Source organism: Falco biarmicus, chromosome 4, assembly GCF_023638135.1.
Source record: "Falco biarmicus isolate bFalBia1 chromosome 4, bFalBia1.pri, whole genome shotgun sequence".
Taxonomy (NCBI): Eukaryota; Metazoa; Chordata; class Aves; order Falconiformes; family Falconidae; genus Falco; species Falco biarmicus.
Window position 1 is genome coordinate 108,753,482 of NC_079291.1, and position 15,170 is coordinate 108,768,651.

The 15,170-nt window shown below is 49.4% G+C and overlaps 1 long non-coding RNA gene across 1 annotated transcript; it reads left to right on the top strand.

Moving 5' to 3' along the window:
- The first annotated feature begins 2,967 nt into the window (after window positions 1-2,967).
- On the top strand, window positions 2,968-5,014 carry LOC130148858 (uncharacterized). The gene is made up of 3 exons (XR_008821678.1): window positions 2,968-3,427; window positions 3,860-4,034; window positions 4,375-5,014. It is a non-coding gene; the product is annotated as an uncharacterized LOC130148858 (long non-coding RNA).
- Window positions 5,015-15,170: the final 10,156 nt, after the last annotated feature.

The window sequence follows — 15,170 nt, forward strand, 5'->3', positions numbered from 1 at the left end:
CTCTGATAAGCGCCCATTAAGTACTGGAAGACCAGAATCGGGTCTCCCCAGAGCCTTCTCTTCGCCAGGCTGAACAACCCCACCTCTCTCAGCCTTTTCTTTTTTCAGAGCAGAGGAGTTCCATCCCTTCGATCTTTTTGGTGGCTTCTTTTGATGCAGCCCAGGCCACGGTTGGCTTTCTGGCCTGCGAGCGCACATTGCTGGTTCATGCCCAGCTGTTCATCCACCAGTACCCCCAAGCCCTTCCTGGCAGGGCGGCTCTCAGTGGTACCGGGCGTTGCCCTGACCCTGGTGCAGGACCTTGCACCTGGCCTTCTTGAGCCTCATGAGGTTCACATGGGCCGCTTCTCCAGCCTGTCCAGGTCCCTCTGGACAGCAGCCCATCGCTCAGCCGCATCAGCTGCACCACTCAGCTTGGTGTCATCTGCAAGCTTGCTGAGGGTGCACCCGATCCCACTGCCTTATGTCATTGATGAAGCTATTAAACAGTACTGCTCCCAAGCGGGGACCCTGAGGGACACACTCGTCACCAGTCTCCGTCCGCACACTGAGCTGTTCACCACTGCCGTCAGGATGGCACTGTCCAGCCAATTCCTTATCCACCAAGCAGTCCACGCATCAGATCCACATTTCTCCAATTGATGGAGAAGGATGCTGTGAGAGACAATATCAAAGGCCAAAGAAGCCTGGAGAGACGACAGCCGTAGCTCTTCCCTTGCCCACCGAGGCACTCACCCTGCCATAGAAGGCCACTGGGTTGTTCAGGCAACATACACCCACCGTGTGCTCTCTCAAGGTTTCCTTTTGCACGTCAAATACTTTAAGAGAATATTTTTTCTGTTTTATTGATTGACTTTGCCCTTTGAGGACCCCAACAGAAAGTATTCCCTTAAGTTTCACGTGAAGGAGAAAGGGAAGAGTGAAGGCTTCATCTTTCCCGTCAAACAAACGTGACTTGTTAGCCCTGGGGTCCCCCAAGGCGCCAAACCGGGCTCCAGCCAGGAAGGTGCGCACAGGAGGGGATCTGGCACTTGTCTTGAGGCTGAAATCATTCACTCCTCAGCCTCGTGAGCTGTTGCTAACAGCACCGGAGGAGGTCAGAAATGCCCTGGCTGCGCTCCCCAGGTCATCTGGGGCACTGTGAGCTCCGCGCTGCCCCTGTGACAGTGCCCGGAAAAGAGGGCAGAGCTGCGGGCTCAGCCCCAGGTGGGACTGTGTGCCAGCCCTTGGACGGAGCTGCCCGACGGGGCGTGCTCCCCAGCCTGGGAGGGCAGCTGCCCCGGCTGTGCTCCAGCGGCTCTCCCCCTGAGCACCATTGCCATGCAGCCTGGGCCGGCCCTGAGGTCACAGTGGGGCTGCGATCTGACAGTGGGGCTGTGAGGTCACGGAGCTCCACGGCGATGCACCAGCTATAAGTACCCACGCCTCAGCCCCCAGCCGCAACTGCACCACATGCAGCAGCAGCGGTGACAGCAGCACAGGATCATGTGGCTGAAGGGAGCCATGGCCCTCATTCAGCACTGCCTCCTCCTCCTCCTCCTCCTGGAGGCCCTACGTGCCAGGGCTGCCTGGGCTGCACCTTGGCAAGAGCAGGAAGCAGGTAAGCACTCGGCACATTTGCGACCTTTCACGGGCCAGCGGGCTCCTCTCCCCGAGAAGCGTGGATGTGGCTTTTCCCTCGAGCGCTTTGGTGAGGGCTTCCCCTGTGTGTGTGAGAGCTGTGCGGGTAAGAATGCCCCCAGGGGCCCTATGTTGGTCCCGGTGCTCTGCAAGGGGTCTTGTTCATGGCCTGGCTTAAAGAGTGTGTTGGAGAGCTGCCAGGTGCCGGCCAAGAGGTCACCAGGCCCCTCTGCAGCGCTGGCAATCTCCCCGGGGTCTGGCTCCCACGCTGCTACCTGAGCCCCTTCCAGTGCCTGCGGTTCACTAAGGCACAAGCGGATGCCAACAGGCAATGGCAACATTTCCCCTCTGTGCTTGCTTCTGGGTGAGGATGCTGCCAAAGTTTATCGAGATGCATGGCAGGCTGTTGGTTTGGAGCCCTTGGGGCATCCTGCAGGTAAGCGCTCTATGTCCCTTTCCTTGAAAGAAGAAACAGTGTCAATGTGGCAAGGGCTTACTCATGTGCAATTCTCCTGAAGAGCCTCCCAAGGGTTACACCATCCCGAATTCGTAGCCCGTTGCTGTCCTCCAGCCTGAGAGCCATCCCACGGGTAAATCAGTGGGAGGAAGCTGCATCTACCCTCTAGGCTTCTTTCCGCCTGAAGAGCAAGTTGCTCCGTCCGTGGCCCATGCGCAGACATGGAGGAGAGCAGAGAGGGAACGGGCCGGGCTCAGAGATGCGCCCTGTGGAGCTTTGCCTTGCAAAGCTGTCTGCTGGCCCCTGCGAGTCATCTGAGTTCTTAAGGCAAATGTTGGAGGAACAGGAGAGAGGACACGGTGGGCACATTTCACTCTGCCTTCGCTGTGAAATTTGGCAGCTGAGCCACAGAGATGGTGCAGAGCCTCTGCTGCCAGTTGTGCTTCAAGCGGAGGGCCAGGGGCGGCTGCTGCCCCAGTTTTGCCGTTACGGCTCGGAGCTGGTTTGTGCAGGCGTCTGCTGGCAGGCAGATTTGAGGGCCTGGCGAGCGCTGAACTTGTGTTCAGCTCACGGGCAGCACTGCTTGCCCACTGGCCCAGTTCCAGGCAGGAGCGAGGTGCCAGGCGACGCCGGCTGCCCTTTCCTGATGCTGGAGGTCGGTGGGGATGCTGGTTCGGCAGGCTTCTTGGGCTGTGCTGCGTCTCCCGTCTGCCGACCGATAGCTGGGATGGGGCAACCGTGACCGTTGCTGGTGCTTACAGGGAAGGGCGGAGGAGCCCTTCTCGAAAGGGCTGTTTCCCTGGCCGGACTGGCTGCAGCTTCTTCCCGTCCTCTTTGAAGGAAGGCATTTTGCATCGCTTTACACGTCGCCAAAAGTCCAACGCAAACCAAAAGATGGCCTGCAATTTCCTGGTCCCCCAGCAGGTCAGGCGTGGCTGTTGCGTGGAGTCGGAACCAGGCGCAGGCTCTTCCCCCAGTGCCCACTCTGGCAAGTCACAGCAGCAGCCAAAGCTGAAAGTGTTTTGGGTTCGAGGCATCGGGACCATGTTCCGCAGATATGGGAAATGTGCCAAATGTCCCTCCCGCTCCAGCTGCATCCCCGAGCTTGCTGTGACTGCCGAGAGGCACAGGAGCAGCACAGAGCGGGATCCCTCCCTGAGCCGAGGTCCACAGCGATGCCCTGACTCCCAGACTAGGCAGAGGCTTAGGGGGAACCTCCCCGTCCTCCTGTGTCCTCTGTGCCTGAGACTCGCTGAGGCTTAACCTTCCCCCTCTGCTTTTTGGCAGTGCCGTCAAAGCCTGGAGAAGACCACCAGAGCAAGATAAATCGGGCTTATGAACCGGGCTCAGGTACGGAGCAGTCTTGCTGGGGTCCCCAAGTGGGAGACACATCCTGAAACCTGGGAGGTGCTGCAGGCGGTGCCTGTGCTGGAGAAAAGGCACTAGGGGGAGGGCAAGGCTTCAGTGCCACTTGAGGAGGCCTGAGTCTGTCCCCTGGGGTGTGGGAACTGTCTCACGGGGAGGGAGAGCTGGGGTGGCACTGCCTGCTGCAGGGACGGTTTCTGTCCGTGTCACTCAAAGGCTCAAGCAGCTGCGCCCCCCCTGTGCTCCCCTTCTGGCCTTCTGGGTTTGGTTGGGTGGGACACCCTGCCCCAAAGGGTGGGAACGTGCCTCCAGGCACCAGTACGGGGGGGAAAGAGAGAATGTCCTGGCCGGATCAATCGTGCTGCACGCTTACCAGTGGTGCGCAGGACGGGCTAACGTTCCTGATTGCTCCTGCAGATGATGTCACCGAGAGAACCACAGAGCTTTACAATCCCCCGAGCCCCCCAGCTGTTTCCGGTCCCAGAGACCCTGGAAAGCTCTCTACTATAGGTGCAGTAGCGGCTGTTGTTTCTCTGCAAGTTGCCATTGTGTTGGGCTGTGTCGTGGTCTGGTGGCGAAGGAAGAAGAAAGCGTGAGTACATTTCCCTCCCTCCTCTTCCTCTGATGGCTGCTCAGAGCCACGAAGCATTTCTAGTCAGGCTGCCAAAAGCAAGGGCAGGATGAGAAAGAGCGGGGCAAGAGATTGCCCCAGCCAGGGAGGCGCCCAGTAGCACTGGCTGGTGGCCACCGAACCTGCCCTGAGGAGTCCCCCTGCTCGGGGCTGCCATGAGGTGCGGGTGTCCACGTCGGCCAAGGCGTGCCAGCGGCTCTGCCCGTGCTGGGGAGCCTTGCCAGCTCTGGGCCGTGCTGTGGGGGACAGTCCGTGCGCCCCCTCTGCAGCTGAGCGCCTCAGCGGCCTCCTCTCTCCACAGGCCCGTCGCTGGAGCTTCAAGACTCCAGCATATAAAGAGCTGCTTCCACCAGTGCCTGAGCAGTCAGAGCAGGTGCCCCAGCACCCCTGAGATCTGGATCCCACGCCAGCAGACGCCACTGCCACCTGAAAGACCAAACTACTCGCCTTGCTCGAGCCCGTACCCAGGTACCATGACGCAGAGGAGCCAGGAGAGTATCTACGAACCGCAGGAGCCTCCACAGCCCCAGAGCCCCGCATCGCTCCCCAGCCCTCCAAGGACCCCAACCCCCAAGGATTTCAAGCCCTCTGAGCCTCCTGAGACTCCCACACACCCCTGAGCTCACTGCTCCAGCCGCACAGCAGGGGCTGAAGGCAGCCACACCAGGGTAGGAGCTGGGGCGCACTGAGTAGAGCCCCAACCGACAGCTTCGGGGCTCAGCCGCTGCCCGCCAAAGACAGTGTGACACAGGGCTGTCACACAAGTGTCCAGGGGGTACCAACAGCAAACCAAGCGAGGCACCAGCACCGGCTGGGCTCCACGCCTGGGCGCAGCCGTGGATGCCCACTGTGTCGGCAGGCAGGAGCTGGGCACGGGCACGTGGGGAAAGCCCCAATGTGTTTTACCACCCTCGGCATAAAAAAATAAACTGCTGTCCTCATGTCTAGTCTCAGTGTGCCCTCTTTTATATGAAAACCCTATGTGCTATTACCACAGCAGGGTCTGCTACAAGGCCCTAGCTTTACTTGCTGCTGCTGAGGTTTAGAAAAGCATGACAGCCACGTGGGCTACAACGAGCTGAGGAGGTACATGAAGGTGTCTCAGAGTGAGCTACAGTAGCAAGGCGACTTTCACTACACTGTGAAACTCTGCAGCCAACCAGTGGCTCTTCCTATATATTTCTTCCAGCAGGAACCCATGGTTTCTTCTTCTAAGAGGAAAACAGAAACTGAGTATACTTGAGTAATACCAAGTATTGGTAGGCATGGCATGGGAGGGCAGCGGCAGCCTTGTACCTTTTCTCAGCACTTTTTTGCTCAGCTCAGGTCCCCATCACTGATGGCAGGCTTTCCCTACTACCTACACCAGACCACTCTCTAAAAGGTAATAGACGCTTCACTGTTAGATTACAGTGACCTTTTTTTTTTCAGGAGGATAGACGAAGTCCATATCCTCTTCTCTGTGACAGGATTTTATGATCATTTGTTGTCCCTAAGGCCCTAAAGTCTCCAGCAGGCTGCAGGCCAGACCAGACGTGCCCATAGCACAGCCACCACAGAACAGCCCAGGTCCTGGACATAACCCTGGGAGCATAAAACTCTGTGAAACCAGTTTCCCTAAGCCAGCCTGGGAAGGAGAGCGAGACATCCCCCACAGAGCTCCTGGCCACCAAACCAGGTCACTCCCAGCTTCTGAGCATTTCATTTTCTCTTGGGCAGCCAGACACTACCATGCAGCTTACAACAGAGGGTCCCCAGCAGTCCCCCATATTCCGTGCAAACAAAATAATGTGAGCAAAGGAGAGTGAAACCCTCTGGGCTGCCTTTGCATGCAAACTCCTACGGTGCATTGATTGCAGTACCGTTAATTATATTCATTTAAGAGTGACAGGCGTGTTTATTTGCCTTGCCGTGCCAGTCGTACTGTTTTCGGGAACACACAAGATGGGAGGGACATGCCAGGAGACAGCAGCCCAGGTTAAGTGTATGGCAAATTGAAGTGAATTGGTGCCCTTAAGTCATAAGCTGAAAAGGAAATATTCATGTCCTTTTTCTTTAGTAACCATTTGTGCAGGGAAGCCTGTCTTTGAATCAATAACCTTTTCTCTTCCAAAAAGTAATATGATAAATCTTCTTCTGTAACTGGTTTGAAACCTGTGTTGACAGAGGAAAACAAAAAAATAAATATCCTGATGAGAGTGCGAGCAAGTGCCAGCCCATGGCAGGGCAAACACTGGCTGTTACCTTCTATTTACCTTCCGGGAGTCACACAGCGAGACTGGAATGAACCCTGCATTTCACAAGTGCATGTCCTGGCCAGAGCCAGGCCCCTCACACCCTGCACTGCTGGTTTCAGGACACATCCCTATCACAACTCAGTAGCTTTTAATCAAATTATTGTTTTGTGTGTGTGTAGCTTCACTAACGGCAACACATTCAAAGATCATTTACATCTAATGAAACGTGTTCTTGGGTTGTTTTTGTTTCCTGAAAACACAAGCTATCCATGAAAAAAAGAATAATCTTTGAAATAGATGGGTTTAGCCACTATCTTTGTGTTTTCTAAGAAATGGGAACATAAAAAAAATATTTTTCACAGTAAGGAAAACCAAATGGTTGTCCCCCTTTTCCCCCACCAGTTCAGTGTTTAATTCTCAAACTATTTTTACATTTCTGTGAAACCAAAAAATATTTTTATATTCCTGCAGGAAAAAATAGATTATTAAGAGCAAGATGTAAAATAAGAATCAAGAATAATTCTTAATCTTTACTCCAGAAAGCACTAAGATACCCTAGCAAGAACCAGCCTGCTGGAGAGGCTCTTTTCTGATTGGAGATCATACCTGATCACAACCAAATAACCTACAGCCTTAGCAAGTCCAGTCCTTTTCAAGATATTTTTGAGGATTTTTGTTCTTTTGTTTGCAAAAATTCTTCACGTATAGGGCATTTCTGACAAGGTAACCTGTGAGTCTCTAGAGACAAGCTTTAAGCACAGCAGGCTCCAGGAAGCTCTCAAAGACACTATCTTGCTTTGCTTCTGGAAGAACTCCCTCTCTCTTCTAGAGCTGGGGCATTGCTCTCGCTTTCTGTCACTCCATTTCAGGGCTGTCCCTGTTGAGCCATCCCCACTTCTCCAGCTGGAGATGCAGCAGCGACACGATTCCTGGCTCGCTTTCCCATGGAACTTATTTTAGTGCTGTAAAAGACATTACCTCTGCAAAAAACAGCTCAGCAGGATTTGAGAAGCTTTATATCCTTGTTTACATTTAGCTTGTTGGATTCTCTGAACAAGAGTTTAGCTTTTGAATGATATATTTCACCTGGCAGAAGAACTGATGCTCCATTCCTTACAGAGGCTAAACTCCCATTGACTTTAGTAGCTGTCTGGCCAGCCTAAGACCTGGAAAACCATTTAATGGAGCCATTTAGTACTGAAAATGGCCCAATATATGTATGAAAAGGAGCTTGTTTAAATGTTGGAGCCGATTAGAGCATCCCTTAAATTAGTCAATGGCAAATCTTTCTCCTTTCCTCCCTTCCCTCCATGACTCATGAGCAGCGTGTTTGACATAGTTCTTTTCCCCAGAAACTAAACTGCCTGTTTTTATTCTGGGAAAAAACTAAACCTGTTGTATGTTCTCATCATCATCAGAATGAGCTGCTTAATGATAATACATTAAAAACTCAAGACTGTGGAGTTATTTCCCCAGACTACCACAGTGTCTAAAGGATTTCTGTAAATGGTTATAAAACAGGCTATATCAACCCTTGAAACTGTAGAAGTGCTGGGGTCTTTAAAAGCGGTTCGATGCAATGCTGTAGCCTGCAGCCATAACTCTGGCATTGGTCACAGCAATACGAAAGCTTCAGTGATAAGGCCTAAAGTGACACCGCTGTGTCTCTCACATCTGAAGCAAACTGTACCAAACCATTTCATACCTGAACGGAGAAGCAGCACACGGAGGAGTACAGGCTGGAGCGGGGCTCTGGCTGCAGGCAACCTGTCATGCTCGGCCGTAGCACTATCTGGCATTAGGATTGTGCTTCGATGGAGACCAGAAACAGTATCTGAAAAAAGGAAAACAAGGCAACATAGGTCCCTGGAGTCCCCCTGGCAGGCTGAACAAGGAGGTGCCTCCCCGCACGCAGGCAGGTTGGGATGCAGCCAAAAAGTCCACCCATAAGGGCTGCCCAGATCAGAGCTCTTCTGAGCCCACCGCTCTCAGAGCCGCTCTGGATCTGAATGAGTCCAGAGATCAAGCTTTCTTCCAGAACTGCAGCAGTCAACACAATAAAACAAAGCAAAATCTATTCAAATATTGGGAACAAGTCAAACTGAGCTAGTTTGTAGCCTCGATGCTCTGGTCACTGTCCTGCATTATCCCAGCTGCACCCTGCTGTGCTCTAAATTTAAACTGCTCTCATTTTCTGTTGGATGCGTTAGGGTCATGACACCAAAACTCTCAGAAAGTAAATCAGTGTGAGCAGACAGTGGTAGCCCTGCTTCACGGAGCAAACACAGAGGCCTGTGCCTGGAAGATAACCTTCAGATATTTTGAGAATACAGATTTGCAACCCTGAGAGAAGGAAAAAAAGTCCAGGGCCACACTGTCTCTCATTTTATCAAAGTACTTTGGATGGAAGCCACAGGCTTTATAGCTAAAGCTCTTCTGCCCTGTGAGGATGGGAGCTTTCTCTTTGTTTTTCTGACATTTGCTTTACACTGGAAAAGACAAGAGGGAACAGATCTATTGGGTGTCTTCTGTATCTGAGCTATGAGCCAACTGCTGTACCTCCAATTAACAACAGTTTTTAGAAAACTCACCTCGGCTGTTTCCCTGTATCGCAGAATACCAACAGCCTGCAGCAAGTCCCCAGCTCCAACACTTCACCCGGCTGCTCTCCAGAATGAGAAACAGAACACACACGTTATGGATACAAATATGCAATTCCTGCTCTCTGGTCAGGAATATAGAATAAGGCTCAGACTCCGCGCACGGCTGAAAATCAAGATGTCTCATGCAAATCTAAGAGACATTTACACTGTTGTTCAGGTTTTTGAAGTTTGCAGGATGTTGGTTAGCTACAGATTGTCCTCCATATATCTTTACAGACAACCCCCGGTCTTTTTGTTCTTGCTCCTTTGATTTCTTTTTCTCTTCCAAAAAGACAGAGAAACCCAGGTTGGAAGCCCTGGGATCACACTTTCAGAAGTTGTCAGGGATATAGAAAAATCTGTGTTAACTACTCAGCTCCACCCTCACCAACTCCCATGCACAGCTCCAGGTTAGCTAACCTGATCAAAAGATGTTATGTGCTTTAGGAAACTACATTATTGCTAATAAATAGAGCTTTTTCTTAATAAACTTTTAGCACTGCTAAAACCAGAATTAATATCTTAGAAGTTAAAATCTCATCTCTCCCAGAGATCAGACAATCTCCTCCTACATGTACAAAACCAAAAGTGAAGAACTGTAAGATTCAAAAAACTGAAATGCCAAGAGGACAAGTATTTTCTGTTGAAAAAAAGTGTTTCCCCTTCTTGGTTCACTAAAAGTGTAGCAATTTCCTAAAACATACAGAACCAAAACAAAAAAAAACCCCAACTTTCTCTTACAGAAGCAGGACCTACTGAGCTCAGAGACCCCTCTTCATCCTTCAGAGCATCCCTCAGCCTGAGATCTCTCCCCGCTTTGCATTTCTGACTCCCGACAGACTTGGGGTTCCTGTGCAAGTCACAGAAAAACAACAACAGGTGCCTGCAACACATTCCCCAACGTGAAAGTGCCGGTGGCATAGCAGTAATTACTGAAGACACAAGTCAAGATATTTGTGCATGCTCATCCTTGCAGCCACTGCACCCTCGGCCTCTCCTTCCAAGCATCCTTGCTTTCTGAAAGCAGCCCAACTCCTACACTCAGCTCTGGCATTTCTGAGAAAGAAATACAGCAAATGCGATGTGGCATGAAAGGAGAAACAGAGGTCAGCTTTTCCATACTGCCTGCTTTAAAATTCTTACATATTACTTTTGCTTAAAAACTCTTCAAAGTTTACATATATTTCAAGTTGGGTGTAAAAGAAGAAAACTAGACATGATACCTTTGACGGGAAACAGAAAAGCCCCTACACAACCATGTTGTTCCTGCGAAGAACAAACAAAATGCTTCTGCTGATGAACTCAGCACATGAAGTACCGCAAGGTTCAGATTTCCTGCTAGAGTTTCATGTCACCCATCCATCCAAAGTCGAAGTATTTCTTTAATAAAAAACAAACCCAGGAACTCTGATAAAAACCTGGGTTTAGTTGTGACCAAGGTAAATGCAGATGTGGAACAGAAAACAGTGTTGTAGTTGGACTGAGCTGTACAGCCAAATCACCTGAAAGCAAATCCCTCACAGTTATTGCGGGCACTTTAAAACGTGTTTGTTAACTTTGAAATGAATAATAAAATATGTCTCTTCCTAAGAGGACAGCTATATTGTTGTGTAATGAAGAGCAGATGTCAAAAAGTATTTCAAAGGCTTGAAAAAAATATGTAGAAAAACAACACGAAGGCTACACTTGCTAACGTCGCTGGAGCTGCTCTAGTCTCCCTTACAAACACTGACACTACATGTGTTGTCACTTTGCTTTAGTCTGAGCACATGGTCCCTGGGAGCTCCGGCACGCGCGGTCGTGTGCTCATCCACCCCTTCCACCACACGGGCAGGTCACGAGTGGGGAATCTCCTCGCAGCAGTGGGAAATTTTCCTTAGTGCAACTGGCAGCAAACAGCCCATCCTTCTGAGGGGAACCTGTGAGCCAGGCATGAAGGGAAATTAATCTCAAAGAATACGAGTGAGAGGCATAACCAAGCCCCGGCGATGCGGAGCAGGGATGCACCCAGTGTGCCAGGGATGGGGGCCCTCTTGTCTGTGCTGTCGGCCTCACACATGGGCTTCGGGCAGCCTCCCCAGCATCGTTCATCCTCATCCTCCCTTCCGCAAGCACGGTGGGGGCCACGGCAGGAGCCAGGGCTCTCCCACCCAGAGAAAAGGGCTGGATCCTCATTGGATGTATTGCAGCGGGCTTGCTTTGGCTTCAGGCAGCATCACCAGTTTACACTGCTGAGTAACCAGCTCATTTTTTAAGAGTGTTTAAACCGCAAAACTGAGTTCAAGTTTCACGTACCATTTTATAAGAGGGCAGAATTGCGGCCAACTGTTTATCTGGTGTCTGGCCTAAGTGCTGATAAAGACTTGGCTGAAATTTATATAATCTGCCATTAATAAATGCAATTTATGATCGTCTCAAGGAAAGACACGACCATTGCTGGCTCTGTTAATGGTATGCTCAACAGAGGCCAGGGATTTAGTCTGTACGGAGACAAGACTTAATTCATTCCTTCTCCCTAAGTGCTTGTTATTTAGGTCAGGCCCAAAAGACTATGTAAATCTAAAGGCTCCACATCAGAACTGCCAGGCTTTGCTAATATGAGTTCAGTTGCTTTAATACAACCCAATACTCTACTTTATAACTCCAGTGACCCATCTAAAGCAAATATTGGCCCCAATAACCACACTCCAGTTGAAGTGATAAGCCCTGATCCTGACATGATAATGTATGAGCTTAATTTTATACACTAGAAGTAGCTCTATTGAAGGGTGGCGGGAGAGAGCACAGCTCATAAACAGCTTTTCGGAACTAGAGGCATCAAGATCAGAGACAGAAACCCCCCCCAATTACACAGCATAGTCCAGGACCCCTCTCTGCCCTCCCCCCACCCTCACTACTTTTTTTTTCTTTTTGCTGCACTTTGGCAATTTGTGAGCTGGCACAGACTGCCTTTGCAGTTCACTCTTGCCCACCACTTAGTCCAAATGCCAGGATCCCAGATCCAGACGGGGTCTGCTCAATGCTCTCTGCAGGGCAGCTGCTGAACACCCCAGTGCAAAACTCTGTAAGGAGAAATAGCACATGCAAGCTGACAAAAAAAACACCAAACAAAAAATCAAAACAACATAACAAAAAAACCCACCAGGAATAACTTTGGTTTCCATTCATAATGGCTGATCAGAACAGAATTCATTCAAGAAAATACTTTTGCTTGTCAAATGTTGTCACATTTAAACCCAGCTTAATATAAAGGTGCATATTCCATTGCCTATAACACATTTAAAGTTTACACTTACCATTAATGGAATGTATACAATTCTGATCCTTACATAAGCTCTGCATATTTAAAGGACCCTATATTTAAATATATATATACTTCATAGTTCAAATTCATCCTTTGAAAAACTCCACGGCCCTATCTGAAAGCCAAGAGACATTTCTTTTCAGTATCTGTGATGAATGAGATCCAGACACAGGACTGTTTCACAAAGCATCATCCATGCCAAAATCTTCATCCAAAGAAAAATTCCAAGAACAATTACGAGGATCTAAATATCAAAGACCTAGATCTGCTGTATTCCAAGCAAAAGAGAAATTTATAAATGCATGGATAAATCACTTTAAAAGTACATTTCAGAAGACACTAAGAGACAGGCACCTAAAATAATTTCTAAAATATTACTAAGCCAGTAATTTTTTTATTAACTTTTCAGTGTCTAATGTAACATCACTATGATTTAGTGCTAAAGGATCCAATACGTTTACTCATTTTAACATGGAATTTAATTAGAGTTTAATTCCTTTAGATAATCTGACTCTGCAACAGGGTCAAATTCAAAAGAGACAATGCAAATAACAGCAAACGTTGCAGAGTTTCACTAACAAAACATTTTAAAAATCATCCAAGCTCTTTTCTCTCTCTGTCCCCACCTGCTTTGAGCTACTTCAATACTCTCAACCAGACAGGGCAGTAATTCTTGGTATCAAAGGTTACATCACTGCTGAAATCTGGCTCTGGCTATGGAGTTGTCCAGAACAAATTTTCTGTGACAGCTCTTGCCCAGAGACCCCATTGACAAGTCCTCTTCCTGGCCTGTCCACCTGCTCCCCAATTCCACTGCCTAAACACCTTCAGGTGGTGGGAGCCCCGTGCTCACTGCCTGTGGGCTGCAACTCAAGCCCAAACACGGCCAACATACGGTCCTACCAGGGCTGATCTCCAAAGGGAGCCAAGAGCAGGCAGGACACTGAGCTCCACTAAGACATCTGAACACTCCAACAACAGGTGAACTGCTGAGCATTTAGAACTAAGAATTTGGCTTTTTTCAACCCCAGACAATAGCTGACTGTGCAGGGAGTAAAAGAGCAGACACCGTGTATCTGGTCTTTCCAAGAAATGGTGCTGCTGCCATGGGGTTTTCTGCTGGACACCTCACCCACAATGCTGCTGAGCCATCCCTCACCACAGGAATGCAGGTGAAACATCCATTGGAAAAACTGGATAGACCAAAGCCCTGAAGACTCTCCTTGGTTTGGCTCTCATGTATGGGGATCCGTCAGGTACCAAGGCATGACCCAGCCAACTCTCGCTGGCATCCCGAGCAGAACTGCCCGACCTTGGGTGTTCCTGTGCTACCCAGCCCACCACCGAACTCTGACACACCTATAACCAACTTTGTTAACACTGATGACAACGGACCTTGGTTAAAAGATGCAAATGTTACAGTGCTGAGGCCATTAGCCAGTGACTTGGTGACAGTGTCTGCTTAAAGAACAGAAAGAAATAATAAGACTTCGGTGAACCATAACGCATCAAATCCTTGACATGCTTTTTAAAGCATTCACTGCTGATAGTGCTGTTATGAAGGACACTGATTGTAGACAAGAAGATTATTAAATTTGCCTTACAAGTTTTTGTCACACATGGCATAGGGGATTTTCACTTACATGCTGCACCCACCCGGTTTGCTCATCTGCAGCGGGCTGGCATCCCTTGGTAAAATGTACATGAGAGAAGCCAGGGCTGTGGTTAAGAGAATTATGCATTTCCTCGACTCAAAGAGGGGCAAGGAAACGTTTGGTTACACAGAAAAAAAAGAGAGAACCATGAAGAAACTGCTTTGAGAGGGAGCATAAAGGGAAAGAGTCTCTCAACCATGAAGCCAAACCCTCCCCAGCCCTGGGGCTGCGTGGCAGGACCCTGTGCTGGGGGTACCTGTGCCAGGGGACCCTCGTGCTGGAGGCTGGCCAGTGGTGGGGGAGGGTGCTCCCTGAGCAGCCCAGCTGCTGCACCATGGCCTGGCCGAGGACATCCCTCACATCGCTTGCTTTGCTTCAGGGGTGGCATGTCGGCATTTTACAGCTCATCCGTTAAATTGTGCTGATCTGGGCAATTTGCCCATTTGTGTTTGTGGGGCGATTTTATTGGTTTTCTTTTAATTTTGTGAACGTATGCAGAACCTATTGAACATATCCATATAAGGCTGTTTTCCTCACAGATTTAACTCGAGTTTGCTGCACTCAAGTTAACTCCCCTTGCATTAGCTGCACTTAAATGAGAGCAGATACGGCACTAAATATTATTCAAACTGCACAGAGATTGTGTTAGCAGCTGGGGAGCTGCACTTGCTCGGGCTGTAAGCAACATCCCCAGAGAGAGGAGCCAGCTCAAGTTCAAAAACACAAATAAGTGTTTGCACGTGCAGACAGGCCCGAGAGGTGCAACTAGAGGTAAACTGGCAGCGAATGCTAGACTCAGCAAAAATCACCCATTTTCTGGTTTGACACAGACGAGTTTGATGCAGTCCTATAGCAAGCTGTAAAGGCAAACCCAAATGCTCTCCTAATAAAATGAAACCAAAACAATTTACATTTATCATTGCTTATCTAATTGATTTGGGCCTCCAGCTGTATGAAAGTGATCAAGCTCTCTATATTTCCATACACAAAACAATTTAGCTACCCATTCTCCACGTTCCCGTTTTCCGAGCGGCATTGTGTTCTGAGCTCCCCCCTAGTTTTACCAGAAACTTTAGGGCTGCAAATCTCAGGCATCTGTCAGTCAAAAAATATGTTTCCCATCTGGCTGTCAAGAACCTTTGCACTAAGACGATTCTCAAAAGAACAGAAAAGGCATGCAGTGTACAAGAAAAGAGTTTACTGCAATTATAAGAATGGACATTAATAAAGCTGTCATGCATTTTTAAGTGAAATAGTGC